The following is a 6758-nucleotide window of genomic DNA, read 5'->3' on the forward strand; positions in this document are numbered from 1 at the left end:
TAGGGGCGGAAGTAATTTTTTACATCCGCGCTCTACGCGGTAGTACCTCTCCCTGCATGCGGTAGTACCGTATCGGATTTTTGCACAGATTGAAACTCAGCGGAAGTAGCCACGGTTGTAATTTTATTAGTCCGTGCCTTCCCAGCCTAGTCGAACCATGCCTTGCGGTAGACTGCAAGGACGCGCGGTAGTACCGCTCCGGCGGTTCTACCGCTCGTTGCTTTAACGCAACAGGGCCTCGTCTGGTCTCTGCCACGAAAGCGGTAGTACCACACCACCTAGCAGTAGTACCACAAGTTGGTGCGGTAGTACCGCATGTCGCAGGCTAAGTGGGTAACGGTTGGATCTTTCCTCTCACTATATAAGGGGGGGGGCTCTTCTTCTCCAAATCCACACCTCTTCCCTCCCCAAGCTCCATTGTTGCTCAAAGCTCTATTTTCGCCTGATCTCTCTCCCTAGCCAATCAAACTTGTTGATTCTCTAGGGATTGGTTGAGAAGGCCCCGATCTACACTTTCACCAAGAGAAATTTGATTCCCCCCACTAATCCCTTGCAGATCTTGTTACTCTCGGGTGTCTGAGCACCCTAGACGGTTGAGGTCACCGCAGAGCCATATTCCATTGTGGTGAAGCTTCGTGGTGCCGTTGGGAGCCTCCAATTAAGTTGTGGAGATTGCCCCAACCTTGTTTGTAAAGGTTCGGTCGCCGCCTCCAAGGGCACCAATAGTAGAATCATGACATCTCGCAATGTGTGAGGGCGTGAGGAGAATATGGTGGCCCTAGGGGCTTCTTGGGGAGCATTGTGCCTCCACACCACTCCAACAGAGATGTACTTCCTCTCAAATGGAAGGAACTTCGGTAACACATCCTCGTCTCCACCGACTCCACTCTTGGTTATCTCTCACCTTTACTTATGCAAGCTTATATTGTGTTGTATCCCTTGCTTGCTTGTGTGCTTGTTGTTGTTGCATCTTATAGGTTGCTCACCTAGTTGCATATCTAGATAACCTACTTTGATGCAAAGTTTAATTTGGTAAAGAAAAGCTAAAAATTGTTAGTTGCCTATTCACCCCCCTCTAGTGAACTATATCGATCCTTTCAAAAGTCTTCAAAGTCTTCATCTCACATGAAGAGCAGTTCTAGAAAGGCTCGGGCATTTATTGGCAAGGAAATGGACTCTGAGGCTGAATCTGAGGAAAATGAGGAAGAGGGAGGGATATGATGAGGAGTCAGGCTCTGGTGTGGCGAGCCTAGCTCTCTCTACTGCTTTCGTCAGCAAGTCCATCTTCAACACTTAGGAATATGGCAACTCCAACACCACTAACGGCAACATCGATGACTTTTCTCCCACCTATTGCTTCATGGCAAAAGGTGCCATCATAATCAAATATTCCTCCTCTGAATCTAGTGAAGGTGAATCTGATGAAAATCTCAAACCTAGCTATTCCAAACTTGCTAATATTGCCACTAAACAACAAAAAGCTTTGGAAAAGGTTCAAAATTTTCTTGAGAAAAGCGATGACCTATTGAGTGAGGAAATGGATCGTACATAAACTCTAATTGATGCTCTTCAACATCTTCAATCTAAGTTTGATAACTTTCAAAGTTGTCATGAAACTCTCTTAGCATATCATGAGAAGCTTTCTTATGAATTTCTTCAAAGAAAGCAAGATCTTGAGAAACTAAGGGTGACCATGATGATCTTCAAAGGGAAAATGATTCTTTGGTTGCTCAGCAGATCAATACTACTCAGGAAGAATTTATTCCACCTTGCTATAAATGCATCAAACGTGAAACTGCTAATTCTTCACCTGAAGGTTCAAATGCTTCTATTGCTACAACTTCTTAAACTATTTATGTGGTCACAAATTCCTCATCTGAGGATACCACAAGTATCATTGATGAAAATGCATGGTTTAAGGAATTGCATGTGACAGGCATATAGAAAAGCCTCAAAGGGCATCAAACCCTTTGTGATGTGCTTAAAAAGCAAATTCTGAACAGGAACCCTAGGAAAGAGGGTATTGCATTTGAGAGGAAACTCAGTGCCGATGGAACCTACTAGAAACCTGAGCAGTGTCCCAAAACCTCATGGGTTGCTGCAAAAGGACCTCCTGTAGATCCATCTACTTTACTGGCTTTACATGTGAATCTTCATGTTCATCTGATGAGTCATTTGACTCCAACTATAAATTGTTCAAAAGTCAGAATGGTGAAGTATTAGCCAGATATGTTGGAACTAACTGCAGGAATGGTCCTCCTATGAAGAAAATCTGGGTTCCCAAAAGGTACCTTTAAAGTCTTCAGGTGAATGTCCTCATGACACCACCCATGAAGAACAGGAACCCCATATCAAATTCTTCACATGGACCAAAGTCTTCACATGGATCAAATTCCTCATATGATCAAAAGTATACTTATTCTCATGCTAATGCTTCTGTTTCACAGGGAAAATCTAAGGGCCATGAATATGTGCATTATTCTTCAAACCATTATGTTCATAAGTCCTCAAAGAATTTTTCTACTTATTCATATGCATGCTCTAACCCTTCTCCTGTGAAACAAAGTGCACTGGCTTCAATGCCACCTTTCTCATATGGAGCTCGTAGAATGGTGAACTCTTTGTCACCCCTCCAGATGTGGGTGGTGAAGAAAATGAACTAATCTCTTATGCAGAGTCAGGTCTCCACACAAACTTGAACGTCTGAAGAATTTGCTAGGGACCTAAGAGTACTTGAAAGGATGCAAGCTAATCATGAAGAAATGAATTAATCATTTCTCACATCCTTAAACTGCTGTATCTATTGTACTGCTTGATGAAATTCTATCTGACAAATTTGATGTCATATTCTTCACTCTGAAGTATATGAGTTCTTAAGATACACTAATTCGTCTGCAGGATGAATCACCCAAAGCTACTGAGTGGGTCCTCTACAGTGGATGTACAAATCACATGACTGGTGACAAGAACTTACTGATGGACTCTGTGCAATCTCCATCACATCTGAAGCATATCACCTACACTGACAAAGGACAGAAGCAAGGTATTGGTTCTAGGCAGGGTTGCAATCTCAAAGGATCGACACATGGACAAAGTCATGCTTGTCGAATCTCTCAAATTCAACCTCATGTCTGTTTCAATGCTTTGTGATCTTGATATGGTTGTCGTCTTTGGCAAATATCATTGCATAGTACTCATGGAATTTGACAATTCCAAAGTCTACGTAGGGTTAAGGAGAGGAGAATTGTATATTGTTGATTTCTCTGCATGACCACAACCTGCCACATGTCTACTTGCGAAAGCTTCAGAAGGCTGGCTATGGCATCAACGACTTGGTCATGCTGGCATGAGGAACTTGCACACACTCGCAAAGAAGAAGCATGTCATCGGCATTGAGGGTGTCAAATTCCTCAAAGATCATCTTTGTGGGGCTTGTGAGGCTGGAAAGATGACCAGATCCAAACATCCCTCGAAGACTATCATGACTACCACTCGTCCTTTTAATTGCTTCGCATGGACCTCTTTGGCCCCACTCATTATGCCCCACTAACAAATGCAACATCATTATATGACTTTGTTATTGTTGGTGATTATTCTCGTTACACCTGGGTGCATATCGTCACGTACAAAACTGAAGTGCGGGAAGTCTTCAGACAATTTTCTTCAAGGGCCTCGATAAATTTGGGTGTGAAGATGTGATACGTCTCCATCGTATCTGTAATTTTTAATTGTTTCATGTCAATATTGTACAACTTTCACATACTTTTGGCAACATTTTATATGATTTATTGGACTAACATATTGATCCAGTGCCCAGCGCCAGTTCCTGTTTTTTGCATGTTTTTTGTTTTGCAGAATATCCATATCAAACAAAGTCCAAATGCAATAAAATTTTACGGGGAATTATTTTGGAATATCTGTGATTTTTGGGAGGTGGAATCAACGCAAAAGGAGGCCCATAGCCCCCACAAGACACCAGGGCGCGGCCCAGGGCCCAGGCGCGGGGTGACGGGTTGTACTTACCTCGTAAGGCGGTTGCTGCTCTACTTCGGGCGCAAGGAAGCTTATATCCGGAAAAAATTGTGTTAAAATCCCAGTGCAATCGGAGTTACAGATCTCCAGATATTTAAGAAATGATTTTTGGCCAGATCTGGGGGACGCGAAACAGAAGAGAATAGAGAGGGAGATCCAATCTCGAAGGGGATCCTGCCCCTCCGCCTCCATGGAGGCCATGGACCAGAGGGGGAACTCTCCTCCCATCTAGGAGGGGAGGCCAAGGAAGAAGAAGGAGGAGGGGCTCTCTCCCCCTCTCTCCCGGTGGCGTCGGAATGCCGCTGGGGCAATCATCATGTGACGACGATCTACTCCAACAACTCCATCATCTTCACCAACATCTTCATCACCTTCCCCCATCTATATTCAGCAGTACACTCTTCCGCAACCCATTGTACCCTCTACTTGAACATGGTGCTTTACGCTTCATATTACTATCCAATGATATGTTGCCATGTTATGATGCTTGAGTAGATTTTTATTGTCATGTCGGTAATTGGTGAACTGCTATGATTGTTTAATTTGCTTGTGGTTATGTTGCTGCCCTTTGGTGCCCATCATATGAGCGCGTGTGTGGATCACACCATAGGGTTAGTTGTATGTTGATAGGACTATGCTTTGGAGGGCAAGGGTGCAGAAGCTTCTTCCTAAACATAGAAATTGATATGTACGGGATTGAAGGGGGACCAATACATCTTAATGCTATGGTTGGGTTTTACCTTAATGAACGTTAGTAGTTGCATATGCTTGATAATAGTTCCAATCATAAGTGCATGGAGTTCCAAGTAAGGGATGACATGCTAGCAGTGGCCTCTCCCACATAAAAACTTGCTATCGATCTAGTAACGTAGTTAGTTGCTAAGGGACAATTCCGCAAATCCTACCGCTACTAATCCACATTCGCTATACTAATTTAACTATACTTTATTTAAACAACACCTAACTTTTATTTTCATGTTCTTTAGTATCTTGCAAACTTATCCCTTGACACCTACAAAATACTTCTAGTTTTATTCTTGTTCTAGGTAAAGCAAATGTTAAGCATGTGTAGAGTTATATCGGTGGTCGATAGAACTTGAGGGAATATTTGTTCTACCTTTAGCTTCTCATTGGGTTCGACACTCTTATTTATCAAAAAGGGCTACAAACGATCCCCTATACTTGTGGGTTATCAAGATCAAGCATATCAGGAGTGACAATGGGACTGAGGTCATGAACACTGGTCTTGATGACTATCTTGATGAACTTGGTATTACTCATGAGTTATGTGCCCCCATACACTCCTCAGCAGAATGGCGTCGTGGAGCGCAAGAACAAGACTCTTGTTGAGATGGATCGCACTATGCTTGATGAATACAAGACACCTCGTCTTCTGTCCTGAGGCTATTGATACTGCATGCCACATCATCAACAGGGTATATCTTCACAAATTCTTCAAGAAAACCTCGTATGAGCTCCTCATAGACAAGAAACCCAATGTGAGTTATTTCATAGTTTTTGATGCTAAACGTTGGATTAGAGATCCTCATCACAATTCTAAATTTGCACTGAAAGCACATGAAGGTTTTATGCTTTGGTTACGGAAAGGACTCGCACACCTACAAAGTCTTCAACACCCATCACCACAAGGTTGTTGAAACTATAGATGTGTGGTTCGATGAGACTAATGGCTCACAAAGGGAGCACCTACCTCCTGTGCTAGATAAAATGCCTCCTGAGGAATCCATTAAGCTCAAGGCTACTGAGGATATCATACCCACTAAAGAACCTGCTGAAGAATTTTCCCCAAATAATGAAGACTTTCATGCTGGTCCACCTGAGGAAAATGCTCAGCCCAATCAAAGTCGTCAACCTGCTCATCCTCGCGTGGCTAATGAAGTGCAGATTGACAAAATCCTCGACAACATAAATGCACCAGGTCCTCTCACACGCTCAAAAGCTTCACATTTGTCTAACTTTTGTGGGCACTTCACTTTTTTCTCTATCAAAGAGCCCACCAAAGTTAATGAGGCATTTCTGGAGCCTGAGTGAATTCAAGCAATGTAAGAGGAACTGCATCAATTCGAGCTCAACAATGTGTGGGAGCTTGTCAAGCGACCAAATCCTCACAAGCACAAGATCATAGGTACCAAGTGGATCTACTGCAACAAGCAAGATGAAAATGGCCAAGTGGTGAGGAATAAGGCCCGTCTTGTAGCTCAGGGCTACACACAGGTTGAGGGAATTGACTTTGATGAAACTTTTGCACATGTTGCTAGACTTGAAGCTATTCACATATTGCTTGCTTATGCTAACCATCATAACACCGTCTTATATCAAATGGATGTGATAAGTGCGTTCCTCAATGGTAAGCTTGAAGAAGTATATGTTGCTCAACCCCCAGGTTTTGAAGATCCTAAGCATCCTGACAAAATATTCATACTCGATAAGGCCCTCTATGGCCTCAAGCAGGCCCCTTGGGAGTGATATGACACACTGAAGGAATTCCTTACGAAGAAAGGCTTCAAACCCGGTTCACTTGACCCAACTCTTTTCACAAACTCTTACAATGATGAGTTATTCGTGTGCCAAATATATGTGGATGATATTATCTTTGGTTGCACTGACAAATGTTACAGTGACAAATTTTCTTATATGATGAGTGAAGAATATCAAATGTCTATGATGGGAGAACTGAAATTCTTCTTAGGTCTTCAAATTCGTCA

This window comes from Triticum dicoccoides, chromosome 5B (assembly GCF_002162155.2).
Source record: "Triticum dicoccoides isolate Atlit2015 ecotype Zavitan chromosome 5B, WEW_v2.0, whole genome shotgun sequence".
NCBI lineage: Eukaryota > Viridiplantae > Streptophyta > Magnoliopsida > Poales > Poaceae > Triticum > Triticum dicoccoides.